Source organism: Moschus berezovskii, chromosome 9 (genome assembly GCF_049115385.1).
Source record: "Moschus berezovskii isolate FMDL1 chromosome 9, NW_MosBer_1.0, whole genome shotgun sequence".
Classification (NCBI taxonomy): domain Eukaryota; kingdom Metazoa; phylum Chordata; class Mammalia; order Artiodactyla; family Moschidae; genus Moschus; species Moschus berezovskii.
In genome coordinates, this window is record NC_142468.1 from 58,712,276 (window position 1) to 58,728,963 (window position 16,688).

The 16,688-nt window shown below is 38.1% G+C and overlaps 1 protein-coding gene across 4 annotated transcripts in view; it reads right to left on the reverse strand.

Moving 5' to 3' along the window:
• The window catches only part of CSNK1G1 (casein kinase 1 gamma 1), a 161,433-nt gene extending 145,440 nt beyond the window's left edge, over positions 1 to 15,993 (reverse strand). For 2 of the 4 annotated variants that reach the window (XM_088839688.1, XM_055437367.2), the window contains exon 1: positions 15,745 to 15,993. The gene's annotated coding sequence lies outside the window, so the exon portion shown is untranslated. Of the gene's footprint in view, positions 1 to 15,695 lie in introns of all 4 variants that reach the window. The other 2 variants (XM_088839687.1, XM_055437368.2) reach the window with 2 other exon arrangements.
• Between the last annotated feature and the right edge of the window lie 695 nt (positions 15,994 to 16,688).

The following is a 16,688-nucleotide window of genomic DNA, read 5'->3' on the forward strand; positions in this document are numbered from 1 at the left end:
TTTACAGTTAACACATACATGATTTCCAAAAACTACATGGCACTTCATACATATTATAAGTATGAAGCACAGATTAATTAAAATGCTGTACAAAAATAACATTTTTCATCTATGAAACCGGTAATATGATACAAAATCGTTATGCCCCACATAGGTAAGTCCAGAGTAATAAGCTCTCATGCCTTGCTGAGGAGACTGTACCACCTTTCCAAAAGACTGATGAAAATGTTCTTATTGAGTCTTCAGGAATAAATAATAATATCTGTCAATCAAACCCTAAAGAAAGAAGTTTCCTAAGGAAATAAAATATTTCAGAATTTATAGCAGCAGACATCTGAAATAACCGAAAAACAATAGAAGTATAGTTAACTTGGGTGTTTTACAGCCATTAATGATCTAATGATATGGAACAATTTTCTCAACAATAAGTGAAAAAAGAATACTATTAACTGTATTACTTAAAACATACATTATACATATATCTCTGTCTCCTTTCATATAATCACAGAAAAAATGGAAAGAAAATTTATCTGCAAATAATGCTTAAGAGGAGCCTCTAGGGCTATAGTCCATGTCACTGCTAAGAGTCAGACATAACTGAGCACACACGCATGCATGTAATGATTACTCTCTAGGAAATATTATATTTGGTTTTATTTTGTTCTTAATAACTTTGCCTCACTGCTCAAATTAAAAAAAAAAACCTTCACATATGAAATAATCACATAAATTAACTGAAAAGAGAAATCAAAACCAAATGCTTGGTCTATAATGCTATGAAAAAAATACTGAGATGCTGTTTAAAAAGGGCTTCCCTTGTGGCTCAGGTAGTAAAGAATCCGCCTGCAATGCGGGAGACCTGGGTTCAATCCCTGGGTTGAGAAGATCCCCTGGAGAAGGGAAAGGCTACACACTACAGCATTCTGGCCTGGAGAATTCCATGGACTGTATACTCCATGGGGTCGCCAAGAGTCAGACACAGCTGAACGAGTCACTTTTTTCACTGTTTAAAAATGTTTTTAAATAGGAAAATAGTTCATACTGTATTTTATAACAAGAGAATTTAAAATATATATATGCTAGCATACAGAAGTAGAATTTAAAGGAATATACACAAACTGCCAAATTTATAAACCAAAATAGAGCACTTATAAAAGCACTTACACTTTGTTAAAAATGGCAAAACATCATTACTTTTTATAATGAATGTTTTACCTCTGTAAAAAGCTTACAATAATAGAAAGTCTTCCTAACACTGTTTAAATTATAAATGATACTTGCAAGGAAACAACCCAAGAGTTTAATGAAGTTGCCATTAAAATAAGTAGTCACTGATTAAAAGTATAAAAATAAGTAGTCACTGATTAAAAGTATATATCAAAATTAATCATAATTTATCTTTTTACCTTAAAATATTGTGACTGAGTTACACTGGATTTAGAATGTTATAAAACTAGCAATCATACATATGCTGAAGTATACTACAGTATATACTACAGTCCTCGAAAAATTAAAGTTCCTGCCACCCAATAGAGGTAACGTGACTATTCAAAAACCAAAACTTTTGTGCACAGACTACATTACATCTTACTGGGCACACCAGAGACTATTCTCAAGTCTTCTCAAGTCAAGAGTGTGTGTGTGTGTGCGCGTGCGCGTGTGTGTTAGTTGCTCAGTTTTGTCCTACTCTCTGCGACACCATGGACTGTAGCTCCTCTATACATAGAATTCTCCAGGCAAGAATACTGGAGTGGGTTGCCATTCCCTTCTCCAGGTCACTTACTCAAAGCCAAAATTAAATTCTCCCAACTCTGTAACTGGTCATCACTGGACCCAGGATTTTAACAATGTGGAGAATCAAGATAATTGTTACATTAAGGATTAAGTGGATTCAGTGTTTAGCTCCCTCAAATGAAAAATACTTGATCCTGCATAACCAACAACACTTTTAATATATTTCAGTCAGTACCAAAAGAAAACCAGTGCAAAAAAGAAACCTAAGGGACACAGCTTTTGTGAGCAGGGAAGAATGCCTCAGGTAGAGGAACTAAAATCTAAGAACTGAATTAAGGGCTAAAAATTCTGAATTCTAATCACAGATAAGACAGTGACCCAACCTAAATTTTATCTCAACCACATATTCTCGACCACAAATGGAGACTTATTCAAAAATAAGTCATAAAATGTTTGAAAAAATTAAAACTTAAATTTTTAACCAAGAGAAAGAATTCATTTTCCTAACCTGGTCCACATATAGACAAATCCCAATGGCCCTGAAATCAGTACTGGTAAGTATGGCAACTAAGAAAGATTTAAAGTGTGTTTAGCAACTGGGGGGATGGTATTTTAGCACCTTAGTTTAATCACAGCTGAGTGCATAAAGAGGTTTATGCTGTCAGTACTGTCCTAACAAGAAAGGTACAGCATAGCCTTACCTACAAAATGATTAAAAATGTGCAGTTCAAGAAAAAAGATAATGATAACTATACATACATAAGAATATAAAATGCTATTCACTATTTATTATCACACATATTAAAATCTTAAATCAAAATATATTTATGTTAAATATGTAAGCACAGTTTTAAACTGTATATATACTCTGTATTCAATCATTCTCAAGTATTTCTATACTAAATACTTAGCTCTTTAACCATATTAGTCCTTACTGACTTCATTCATCATCTTTGTTATGTGCCCCTTTTTTGGATCTCAGCATTTTTATCTTTTATTATCTGAAAAAGCCAGATTATTGACATTCTTCATTTGGTAAATTAAAACTAAGATGAAATTGTTTCTAACTTCTTAAACTTACACTGGATAAAGTTAATGATAAGAAAATTAATGAAACAGCTTAACAGCACAGCTTGGGAATTATTATATGAAAAAAAGACTCCAGGGGGTGGGGATAGGAGGGAAGGGAGGACAGAACTTTGCAAATGGAAATATGGCAGATTATTTAAATGACCTGCCTACTAAAAACAGAAAATACTGAATTAAAAACAACTGAAGTATTTTTCAGCTTGAAAATTTTATTTCATTCTGTCATATCTTATACCCATTTCTCTCCTAAGCATATAAATACTTAAACTTTTAAAAATAATTGTTTTTTAAAATCTTGGTGTACTAATTCTATCATTTCAGCATTTCTAGGTCTATTTCTATTGACTAATTTTTCTCTTAGCTACGGAGGATATTTTCCTACTTATTTGCATATCCAATTAACACAGAATTCAAGATAATGATTCCTTTTAGGTCAGAAAAAGAACCTTCTAAGATACCAGTTGTATTCTATTTCTTGGATGGAGTGATGGGTATAGTGTTTACTTCTAGTCTTTAAACCATATGTGACTCTCTCTATATATGCTGTAGTTCTTGAAAAAAAAATACTGTAGAAACTTAAGTTAGATGCTTTGAAAAGGTTCAGTGGGAAGAAAAAGGAAGTCAGCAAGGGAAGGACAAAATTGTAATGGACCCAGCAGGGAACTCCAAGGTTCCATCCACTGCACACACATACACATATGTACACACAGAGAGAGGATGGAAAAAAAGTCAGAATTAACTTTTGCAGACCTGTGTAATCTAATAAAAATTACAACAACCAAGAAAGCTTAGCAAAGAAAGAAGCTCCTACACTGAAGTGAGAGAGCAATATGGTGTTTCTAATTGCCTACCTACCATTCCCCATTCCCCAGTGCAACAAAGGCAGTAAGGATGGCAGCTGCACACCCATTGAAGGCTAACAGTGCCAAGGGAGCAATATAAACCTTACTTACAAAGAAGTGTGAGTGAACGCTATGACCTAACTGGAAACTTCCTCAAAAACTGGCACAAGAAGATGCTTTTGTTCTGCCTGACTTGGAGCACTCCCAGGGCAAGCAGCCTAGGGGAGGGGAAAATAGGCAGGATAAAACATGGAGAGCTAAAAGCCTGGCAAGTGAGAGCTTGAGGAAGGAGATACGTGGGGAGAAAGGGGCTTTGTAAACTCTTACAAGGAATTTAGAAGTCCACACATATTTCCAAGGCTGAACACACACACAGAAAATGTCTAAAAAGACCCTAGACTTTCACCTCAAGCTGACCTTTAGGCTCCATCCAAACAGGAAATAAAGGCTAAGGCAGGGTTGTAAATAGCCCAGCTAAGCACTAGAGTACCCAAACACAGAACCATCCAACTAAAAGTAGGGCAGTATTTTTTTCTTTTTCTTTTATACTTTCATGGTCTCCAGGTGTTCAAGGGAACTGGGTCAAAATACTAGTTGACCGCAAGGTTAATGGAACACAGACTTCAATAACCACACACGACAAAGAATATATACATAACAAAAATAGTTTAGAAAAGACACTAAACAAACAACAATGAAATTAACAATAACCCACAATAAGAAGCAACAAAAAACCCTGAGGAGGGAAGGAATCTGATATCTAAAGTCAATACATAATATTCAAAATGTACAAAAGATTATGTGGCATGCAAAGAAACAAGAATTCTTGTATAGAAATTTATTATATATATTTTACCACAATATTTCTTTAAAGCAAAGAAAGGCAGAGAAGGAACCATTATTAAGTGAATGTGAGCAGTAGTCACTTAGGAGATATGACAGATTGAGAAAAAGAGTGCTATTTGATTAATAACTACTTAAAATGTGAACTATGACCAATTATATAAACAAGTGAACAGTAACAGTACGTGAGCCGAGAACTTCCAGATGTTCAAGCTGGATTTAGAAAAGGCAGAGGAACCAGAGATCAAATTGCCAACATCCGCTGGATCACAGAAAAAGCAAGAAAATTCCAGACAAACATATACTTCTGCTTCACTGACTACGCTAAAGCGTTTGACTGTGTGGATCACAACAAACTGGAAAATTCTTCAAGAGATGGGAATACCAGACCACCTTATCTGCCTCCTGAGAAACCTGTATACAGGTCAAGAAGTAACAGTTACAACTGGACATGGAACAACAGACTGGTTCAAAATCGGGAAAGGAGTATGTCAAGGCTGTATATTGTCACCCTGCTTATTTAACTTATATGTAGAGCACATCATGCAAAATTCCAGACTGGATGAACCTCAAGCTGGAATCGAGATTGAGGGGAGAAATATCAGTAACCTCAGATATGCAGATGACATCATCCTTATGGGAGAAAGCTAAGAGGAACTAAAGAGCTTCTTGATGAAGGTGAAAGAGGAAAGTGAAAAAGTTGGCTTAAAACTCAACACTGAAAAAACTGAGATCATGGCATCTGGTCCCATCACTTCATGGCAAATAGATGGAGGAAAAAGTGCAAAGAGTGAGAGACTTTATTTTCTTGGGCTCCAAAATCACTGCAGATGGTGACTGCAGCCATGAAATTAAAAGATGCTTGCTCCTTGGAAGAAAAGCTATGACAAACCTAGACAGTATATTGAAAAGCAGAGACATTACTTTGCCGACAAAGGTCCATCTAGTCAAAGCTATGGTTTTTCCAGTAGTTATGTACGGATGTAAGAGATGGACCATAAAGAAGGCTGAGCGCCAAAGAATTATGCCTTCAAACTGTGATGCTGAAGAAGACTCTTGGGAGTCCCTTGGTCTGCAAGGAGATCAATCCAGTCAATCATAAAGGATTTTACTCTTTTACCACCATGGCTCCAGGTTCAATCCCTAGGCGGGGAAACTAAGATCCTGCAAGTTGCATGATGAAGTATAAATAAATAAAATAACAAACTTCAGTGAGGATATAGAGAAATTAGAACCCCTGGACATTGTCGGTGAGAACGTAAAATGGTGCAGTTACTACAAAACAGGTGGTGGTTCCTCAAAAAATAAAAAGCAGGATTATCATGCATGTTTGTGAGCTACGTCACTTAAGTCATGTCCAGCTCTTTACCACCCCATGGACTATAGTCCACCGGGCTCCTCTATCCATGGAATTCTCCAGGCAAGAATATTGGAGTGGGTTGCTGTGCTCTCCACCAGGTGATCTTCCAAGATTACCATATGACCCAGTAATTCCATACCTATCCCAAAGAACAGAAAACATGTATTTAAACAAAAACTTGTATGTCATCATTCACAGGAGCTATTCACAATAACCAAAAGGTAAAAACAAGCAGAACACCTATCAACTGATGAATGGATAAACAAATGTGGTATACCCATACAATGGAATATCGTTCAGTCACAGAAAGAAATGAAGTGCCGATACATGCTACAACATAGATGGATCTAGAAAAAGTTATGCTAACTGAAAGAAGCAGATACAAAAGGTAACATACTGTATGATCCATTTATATGCAATACCCAAAATAGGTAAATCCATGGCGGTAGGAGGCCGATGAGTGTTTGCCAGCAGCTGCAGGGAGAGAGGAATAGGGAGTAACTGCTTAACAGGTTTGGGAATTTTCCTTTTGGAATGATGAAAATGTTTTGAAACTATATAAAGGTTATGGTTGCACAACACTGTGAAAGTAGCAAATGCCATCAAATTATGCACTTTAAAATGGCTGATTTTATATTATGTTAATTTTATCTCAATGAATAAGGTGTTAGAACAGAACTGACAACCTTTTATGAAAACAAGTACCCAAACATATCAAGTTATTTTACTATCAATATTTACTGCTTCCCAACTAAAACAAAATAATACAAACATTTCTTAAACTATCTGAAGATGCTCCTAACCTTTTCCTAAATCACAATATTTCTCTAGTAGAAGAGTGGTATTACAGAAAGCTTCTCAGGTATAATTTACTCAAAGATTTATCTACACTAAAATCTAAAAGATATTTTTTGAAAGCTCAGTGAGGTTTTAAACTTACTCACCATGAGCAAAAAGACCAAACAAAACTCAGAAACTCAGCTATTCCAAGTTACTTTGGACTTTATACTTAAAAAGCATAGTACAAAAATTTCCATTATTTCTCATGATCACTTTTACAAAATAGTTTCAAATGGGCTAAATGACTTGGCCAGTACTCACTATAAGGACTATTTTCCTTCTGACAGTCACTTCCCCTTGCTATCTGTCACCAAGGACTAAAACTTTTCTGAGTCTTGTTTATCTCCTGATCTCCAGTTAGTCTCCAGGTACCATAAATTTTTTCTTCAAGAAGCACAAGTACTTGAGCTTGACATCCTGTGTCTCCCACTTATCAACAGTGTGAAAGTTGGTGGTAACCTTCCTTTTTTGCCTCACTTTCTGATCTGTATAATGGGAATAACAGTCATATCTCAGAGGCTTGCTGTGAGATTGTGTCCAAAGCATTTAGCAAACTCCTATCATATAACAAACACTAAACTGCCATCACTATTATTACTGTTCTGTGTTTTCACTAAGATTTTCCTAGGACAGGCTGTCACTGCTAGATTATATCCACTAGATTATGTCTGTACCTCCTCAACTGGCTTTCTTCATTCCTCTGTTAGTAGTCCAAAGGATACTGCACATCATAATCAGATTTACCTTGCATATATATAAATACATCCTGTTACTCCCCAGCTGGAAAAAACCTTCAATGGGTCACTACTTACTATGACATCAAATCTAAAATCCTCTGCCTTTCATCAGCCTCTGTTAACTGCTGTTCTCAAACTCTAGTGTACATTGGAATCATATGGATTGTTTGTTAAAAACATATTGTTGGAATCTACTCCTGAGTTTCCAATTCAGCAAGTATCAAGCAGAGCCTGAGAATTTGCTTCATAATGAATTTCCAGGTGATTCTGAGGCTGTTGGTTGAGGAATCACACTTTGAGAAGTATTGCTTAAAATATGCCCCTTCTGCCTCCTTAAGGGCTTCCCTAGTGGTTCAGGTGGTTAAAGAATTTTCCCGCAATGCGGGAGACCCAGGTTCAATCCCTGGGTTGAGAAGATCCCCTACAGGAGTAAATGGCAACCTACTTCATTCTTGCCTCCAGAATTCCTGGCAGGCTACAGTCCAAGGGCTTGAAAAGAGTCAGACATGACTGAGTGACTAGTACTGCCCCTGATTCTGTTAGTCACTCTGTCTTTTCAAGTTCCCATGGAACTATTCCAGCCTACTCTTCTTAGGCCCATTAGGACATAGTTCAGTTCAGTTCAGTTCAGTCGCTCAGTCGTGTCCAACTCTTTGCGACCCCATGAATCACAGCACGCCAGGCCTCCCTGTCCATCACCAACTCCCGGAGTTCACTCAAATTCAAAATCATACCCATCCTTAAAGCCTGTTGTTCTCAACACCTCCTGCACATTACAATAATCTTGGGGAGGATTTTAACAACAGTAGGGGAATTCTCTGGCAGTCCAGTGTTCAGGACAGGAGCACAGGTTCAATCCCTGGTCAGGGAACTAAGATCCCGCAAAGTGCACAGTGCAGCCCCAAAACAAAAAAACATGAATGTCCCACCCCTGAGATTCTGGTTCAACTGATCCTGGGACAAGAGTCCCCATGTGATTCTAATAAGCAGCAAAGTTGAGATCCCTACTTTACCTTCAATCTTCTTCCCATCAGAATTAATGAATGCTCACTGAATTTTCTGCCCCCCAAATTCCTATAGTGCTATTAGAGTGTATCAGGTTTTCACTTAGTTACATATGAAACCACATTACTCTCCCCATTCATTTTAAATTCATTCTCAAGCTTGATCAATGATTATATCTTGAAGTTCCATATTAACTACAATACTAGTATGGTGATAATACACAGTAGGAACTCAGTGTGTTTCCGCACTGATTGTGCATTCAAACTGAAATTCAGAGCTTTAAATACTTCTACTCTATCCACGTCAGGAAACTATACTCCCTCTTTTTTTTAATACAGTTCTGCAACAAACTCATTTTGTAACTGTGAGTCATTTAACTCCTTCCTCCCCCAATAAATAAACTGAAAAAAACACGAATGTATCAAAATGCTGTGGAGAATAATAAAATGATTAATAGCATCATAAATGGCTTCATAGTTGCTTCCTTAGAGCAAATGGCCTTTTCTAAATCCATTAAAGACTTTCAAAACAGTTAAAGAGAATCAAAGCCCACATATTTAAAAATGCTGAAGCTCTGAATAGTTCTATGATTTGTTTTCTCAACAGATGTGCATCCTTCAAGCCCTGAATTCACCAGATGCATATTAAATTAATCTGTATTTTCAGTTTTACATAACACTCCACTCTAGCTTTATAAATATACCACAACATAAAGCAGAACTCCACTGTTGCTTTACGACATTAAATATTAACAGACTATCTCCACTGTGCACAGGAAAAAATACATTAAGATTCATTTTAATGCAGTCAAATACGTGCTTGCTAAATATAGGCTATAATATCTTCATTATTTTTGAGCTGGTTGATTTCTATCTAGAATATGAAAAGTAACAAACTTGATCTTAACTAAAGATCCAGTGACACCCAGTATTCAAAAATACTAACTCAGTTCAGTTCAGTTCAGTTCAGTCGCTCAGTCGTGTACGACTCTCCGCGACCCCATGAATCACAGCACGCAACACTTCATAAATTAACTAATTAATTTAGGATTTCAACTAAATAACTTAATTTTAATTCTGTAGTTATTTAACAGTCTACTTAAATTTCTTGTAAATTTTACTTCCTACAAAATCATTTATCTTCATTAAAAGAACGAACTGGTATATTATATCAGAAACAACTGGAATAGAAGTCAGGAGACTTGGGTTCCAGTGTGATTCATCAGCTATACAGTCTAGATCAAGTCTCAGTCTCTCTATACTTGAGTAATCTCAGCTGTAAAATGAGAAAGTCTAACTCGACCATTTCCAAGTTTTCTTTTACTTTATGATTCCATAATCTATGAAACTCAAGAAACATAAGAATTAACCAGATGGATCCCATTAAAGGCAAAACAAGCTTATGTATTGATTGATTGGGAGAGCATCTATCTTTGGAAAACCTAAGTGCTTTCACACAAACAGATTGTTCCTCATGTATGTTTTATTCAACTAGGTGAAAAAAAGAAACAAAAATCCATCAAGCATGGAGTTTTTAAACATTTTTTGCATCATACTCTAGATAACTGGAATATTTGGATGTCACAATACCAATTTAAGGTTAAAGAGTTTTGGAAAATAGGTGTCCTAGAAAACCAGGACAGGACAGTTATAATGCCAACTGAAAGAGGATTCTAACAATTACTGCTTGGGCGATGTGAGAAATAGTGCATCAGGACAGCATTTTATTACTTTTAAAATAGTTATTTCCACTCTGAATCCGAATTTGAAATATCAAGCAATTACAGCAGCACCTATGATGTCTTTTCCTACTCAGACTTTGCCAGCTCAAGTTTCTGGATGACCTTCAACAACTGTAATAGGAAGATGACACAGGAGAGGACAGCAAAAGAAATCTGTACAGCCGAAACCTCCATGACAATAAAATGCAAGCGACAAAAGACCTTAACTTTAGTGATAGTTCAAAACTCCTGAATTTAGATCTCCTATCGAGCCTCCTTCACCTGCAATTGCTATGTGGAAAGTACCACATTTAGTTCACATTTCCTAATGCTCCAACTGAACTGAACTGAATGCCCCATTACATATCTCAAAGAATTACAGCACCTGTCAATCAACATCTAATGACCCAGCATCAATCTTTCTGAAATGGAAACTCGAGACTGAACAATTACATCTCAAAATGTTAGAAAAATCTCATTTCAAAACCACCCCCAGGAATTATTTTATTCATTTTATTTTTAAAAAAGAAAAAACTATCCAAGAATTAGGGTGGTGGGAGGGATAAATTGGCAGAGCACAGAGGATTTTTAGGCATTGAAAATACTCTGTATATTATTACAATGGATAAATGTTTCTACACATGCTTGCAAACCCATAGTATGAACAGTACAAAGAATCAACTCTAAATTAAACTATGGACTTTGGGAAATTATGTATCAATGTAGGTTCATAATTATAACAAATGCATTACTTGGGTAGAGAATATTGATAATGGGGGAGACTATGTATGTGTGGGAACAGAGAGTAGATAGGATATCTCTGTACCTTCCTCTCAACTTTGCTGTGAACCTAAAACTGCTCTAAAAAATAAAGTCTTGGGACTTCCCCAGTGGTCCAGCAGTTAAGATTCCAACCTTCTACTGCAGGGGTGTGGGTTCAATCCCTGGTAGAGGAACTAAGATCTCCCATGCCGTGTGGCCAAAAATAAATAAATAAAGTCTTTCTAAAAAACTACCACATTAACATTTTGGGAAAGAAAATATTTTAATAAAACAACTGGACGTCCCTATGGGCTTCCCAGGTGGCCCAGCGGTATACAATTCACCTGCCAATGCAGAAGACACAGGAGGTATGGGATTAATCCCTGGGTCAAGAAGATCCCTTGTAGAGGGAAATGGCAACCCACTCCAATATTCTTGCCTGGGAAACCCTACAGACAGAGGAGCCTGGCAGGTTACAGTGCATGGGGTCACAAAGTTGGACACGACTTAGCAACTAAACAAGGCAAAACTCACTATTAAAAGAATAAATTTAGGGATGGCCCTGGTAATCCAGTGGCTAAGACTCCGTGCTTCCAACGCAGGGGGCTTGGGTTTGATCCCTGGTCAGGGAAAAAAAGATCCTACATGTCATGAGATGAGGCCAAAATATGGAAAATAAGAATAAGTTTAAGTGGATTCATCAGTAAATTTAAAAAAGTCTTCTCTCAAAAGAAGCTTCTCTTCCAGTTGTAACAGAGGGAAAAAATAGGATTTATTATATATCTCCATAATCCATTTTTTTAGCAGCTTCCACCCATAAGTGGCAAGCAGTAATGACAAGAATGGTTTATTAAGCAAATGATAACAAAGATGCATGAAGGTATGTAATGTTCAGATAGTTTGAAATAACAATTACTTTTAACCAACGTCTGAGATCTTTCTGTGTAACTCAATATAAAATGCAAGTTCTTTTAACTACGTGTTCACTGATACAACTGAAATTATATAACCTAAATCTACTGAGGGTTTTGATTTTTGAAAAAAAATCTGATGAATTCAAAGCCACAAAACATGAAGGGGTGAGGGAATAGGAATCTGAAACAGATGGCATCTCTTTTTTTTCCCTGAGTCCATCTTGAACACAATCTCAGTAATGTCAAAATCCAATTTAGCTCTCCAAATAATTAACCTACAAAAAATAAAATGCTAATTCTGAAGTAAATTCATTCTTTTTTTTTTCTTCCCAGCTTCTATATTAGGCAGAAATGAGTAGAGACAAGTTAGATGTTAAATAGAGAAAAACTATCATTCCACAAATTCTAAAGTTCTTTCATGAAAACCTACTTCCATTTATCTGAAGCCATTGAAGCAGTTTCTATCAAGACTGGTGAGAATAAAGTCTGTCTATGATATCAGCCTTTTTTTTCTGGATACGATGATTATTTATCCTTCAGTTCAGTTCAGTTGCTCAGTAGAGACCAAATCATAGCTCCAAAAAGAAATAAGCTCTAAAATAGAAACAAGCTCTGGAAGAATACTCATTTGGTTTGAGTAAAGCATTGCCTGGAATTTCTGAAACATTTCCACAGTAATTCACTTCTGGTTTGGCAACATCAATAAAGCTAACTGTACTTTGTTCATTATACATTCTATTATGCTATATAAACCTTCCCAATCTTTCCAAAGGCTTTCTGAGATCATCCAAGAGACAGACATTAAAGGAAGGTTTAGTCATTTTTAGATTTCCTGACAAGCAAATTCCATAACTGACAACTGCAAAAATTCATGGAATGGCCACATACATTGTTTAAGTGGAAAAGGTCATTGAGAAAAGTATCATATGTAACAGTCTCTATTACTGCCCACATTTCTGATATATCTTTTTACAGCTAGTATCCTATGTCTTATACCAAAATAAATTATTTAAGTTTTATGAGAAGATAAAGAAAAAAATGAGAGCTTCTCATGGCTTTACCAAAGCAAGATAATATGGTCTCAACCTTAAGATTCAAAAGATGTTGAAAAATAATGATCCAGGAAAACCGTTAAATGCTTACATATATAGTAAAGACTTTACAAACTCAGAAAAGCCATTTAGAAAGTTGAATAACCTTAAGAAAAGTCTACAATGATAGTAAAAACATAATTTCAATTCTTTAAAAAGCAGTATAAGTATCTTATCAATAATTTCAAATATATCCATCCAGTTATCAATTTGACCAATATCTACTGGGTGCCTATTATGTAGCTTCAGTGATGGATAAAATTTAAAATAGTATTTCTACCTCAATGAGCATGCAACTGGACAGTTTCATTTTAAAAAAAATTCAACTTTGTTTAAGAAAAACACAAAGAAGAAATACAGTTGAAAATTCTCTCAAAATTATTAGAAACTTCTCTAAAAAGTAATAATGAATTACACACTTTGTAACCACTTTTCACACACACAAAAATATTATTAAAGCAAGTTATTTATCTTTTGAGTATAAAAATTAAAAATCACCAGGAATTCCCTGGTGATCCCGTAGTTAGGACTTCGTGCTTTACTGCAGGGATAGAAGTTTGATCCCTGGTCAGGGAACTAAGGGCTTCCCAGGTGGCTCAGTCATTAAGAAGCTGCCTGCTAATGCAGGAGACATGGAGTTCAATCCCTGGGTCAGGAAGACCTCTGGAGGAGGAAACAGCAAACAACTCCAGTATTCTTGCCTGGAAAATCCCATAGACAGAGTCTGGAGAGCTACTGTCCATGAGGTTGCAGAGTCCAACACCACTGAATACGCAGGCACAGGGAACTAAGATCCTGTAGGCCACTCTGCATAGCCACCCCAACCCCCCAAAATTACTAACTTTAAGTTACATCAAAAAGCAAACTACATGAGCTGAAAATCTGACATACAACAGGTTACAAATTAACTGTATCGTTTTAAAATCTACAAAACAAATTAACATAAAGATTTCATGTTTCTGAGATATATTTCTACATCATCATCACAGAAGACTTAAGGGCAGAAATTCATTCCATTTCACTTATTTTACATATATTACACATATAAAAAGTCATAAGTTTTGCTAACAGTTTAACTCCAAGATGAGTCATGCTACTTGTGTTGATTTTATTCTTAAAATTACAACTACTTTCTATTTTATGCCCCATATTTATTCTCTCCAGAGATATGTGATGTTAATTAAGATTTATATACATACTTTAACAATGTTTTTCTTATCAATCCATACTATACACATCACAAATCTGAAAAAAAAAAAACCTCTGAAACAGTCTTGGTCATTTCAGTTAATGCACACATTCTGCTTTATTTTTCAGAGTTTTAAGAAACTACTAAGAACTGAGTTTCACGCTACTTATCATCAATATCTAGAAGCTACTGAAAGTCCTGCTGTGTATACATGATTTGGAATATTATCCAGTTCTGCTCCTATCTCAAACCTCATTCCACAAAACTGGGAAGCCCTGACTGTGTAAGATTATTTATAATTCATGTTTCAACTGGAAGGTGCTTCCATTTAAAGCTGTTATTTAAATACATTAACCCCCTCCCCTTTTATAAAACTGATTAGAATTCTAACTCATGTTACTTATGAAGAAACCGAATCTCTGGTAGGTTCCATGACTTAACCCAAGGTCAACAACTATCCAGAGGCAGTCCTGGTTCAATCCCAGATTTGCCTAACCTCAAAGCCAATACTTCCACTTGACCACAATTATCTCCTTAAAAGATTAAGAGATAGGCTCAAAAGCAGGGAACATTGTCTCTCTCTCCCTTTGAACGGTTCACGTATCTATTCTGAGACATCCATAACCACACAGAACCTACACTTCAGTCTCTGATTGAAATATAAATGAAGAGGATCTTTCTGCTTTATTTAAAATAGGGCAAGCTCACTGGCAGGTAAGAAGGATGTTGGCAAAGGCTTGCCTCAACATGTCTCGCTTAGACCTCTATGCTTTGAAGGTCCCCCAAGTCTATTTGTTATAAACACGCATACCTACCAAACAAGGATATGCCAGACTAGACTACAGGTTGGTGCTTTTCAGGATTGCACTTTTCTAAAATTCAGACCAGACTTAATACTGATCTGGGAGACTTGGTTGGCTATGTCAATCTGGCACTTCCCTAACATTCGAAGCATCATTTATGGGCAACAAACCCAGTTCCACCTTCTTTCTTTTACTCTGGGATGCCTGCACCACTTGGGGAGTGAGGGACCGCTCCTGTAGACACTGGGGCTAGAAAGCAGTAGAGGAAGAAGTGGGGGAAGCGCACGGAAGTTGGGAGGAGGGAGGTCTCCTTACCCACTCTATTGCCCTAGCTCCGCCAAGGGCGGCTCCCCGCGGTGCCCAGCCGACTCAAAACCCCCACAACCCTAGAAGCCGGGCTCTGTCCCAGTGAGGTGGGCAGAAGAGTCGGGCAGTGGAAGTATGAGATTGCCCCATCTACCCCGCCAGGGTCCGGGCTCTGCTTTTGGACCCAGAGGATGCCCCCCTCTTTCAGAGATAACCCTCCAGGTGGCAAACTCCTCGTCCACATCAGCCGAAGTCTTCAGTAAGCGAGGGGGCGCCTCCTCCGCAACCTCGACCGGACCGCCCGAAACTCTCCGTCAGCCGTGACCCCCCAACCCCTCCATTCCACCTCCGCAACCCTCTACAGCCACACACGCCGGCCTCCGCCCCACCCAGTATCTCCGCGCTCCCCTCCGCGATCTGGCGAAGGGGGCCCCCCACAAGCCCCCAGATACACACACACCCTCCTCAGGCGCCAGCCTCCTGGACCCCGTCGTGGACGGAGCGAGTACCTGGTCTGGCCGTGCTTCGGGACTCAGATGGGGCGGGCGCAGTCCCCTCCCGGTGGCGCCGAGCGCTTCTCTACCCACCCGCAGCGCTGGCTTCTCTCTTTCCCAGGAAAGGGAGGGAGGAGAGGTGCGGGAGGGGAGGGGGAAGGCGAGGAGCCGAGGGGCGGCTGAAGCCGATCCGGAACCTCTAGCGCTGGCCCCACCCTCGGCCCGGCGCAGAGCACCCTGGCCCTGCAGATAGGACAAACTTCAAGCCGGCAGTGAGCAATGGACAACACCACTTCCGGGTCATCCCCGCCATCGCCCCTCCTTAGCAACCGCGTGGGGTTGCTAAGCGGAAGCGTCTTCAAAGACAACCGCCCCCATTACTTCTGGGACCATCAGGAGGTAACTGGGAACGTGTGCTCCTCTTGGGTAACGCACTTTTACCTTCTGCTCCTAGTCTTGGACTGAGCACCGGCTTCGCTGCGAAAGTCACGAAGCCAATTCTGCTTTTCCCTTCGCTTGTACTCCCCCTACGAGCCCCCAGCCACTATTTACTCCTTGTTCCTCCCTCCCTGAATCCCAGGCGGACCTATTGACTCCTCCTAAGGCTCTTTCAGGTCCCTCAAGGGAGTTACTTTCTGGCGGTTTAGCAAGCATCTCCCTCTTGTGGATTTTCAGTTATGTTTCAACTGGGCTTTTAAATCTCTTCCGTTATAAAATCTTTTTCTTGCACTTCGTTCTCATGTGACAAGCCCCTGAAACCCAAAGGTTTCACCCATCTGCTTTTTTGTAAGGATTGCACTTGCTTGTGTATGATCTGGAAATAAATAATTCTTAAAAGAAACAATGAGAAGAGGCCAGAGGAAGCCGTTAATCAATTTTGGGAAGGAGGAAGACATTTAATCTACTCAGAGTAAACTTTCATTCGTGTACTGTGGACAAGAAGTTAATAAGAGACCTCA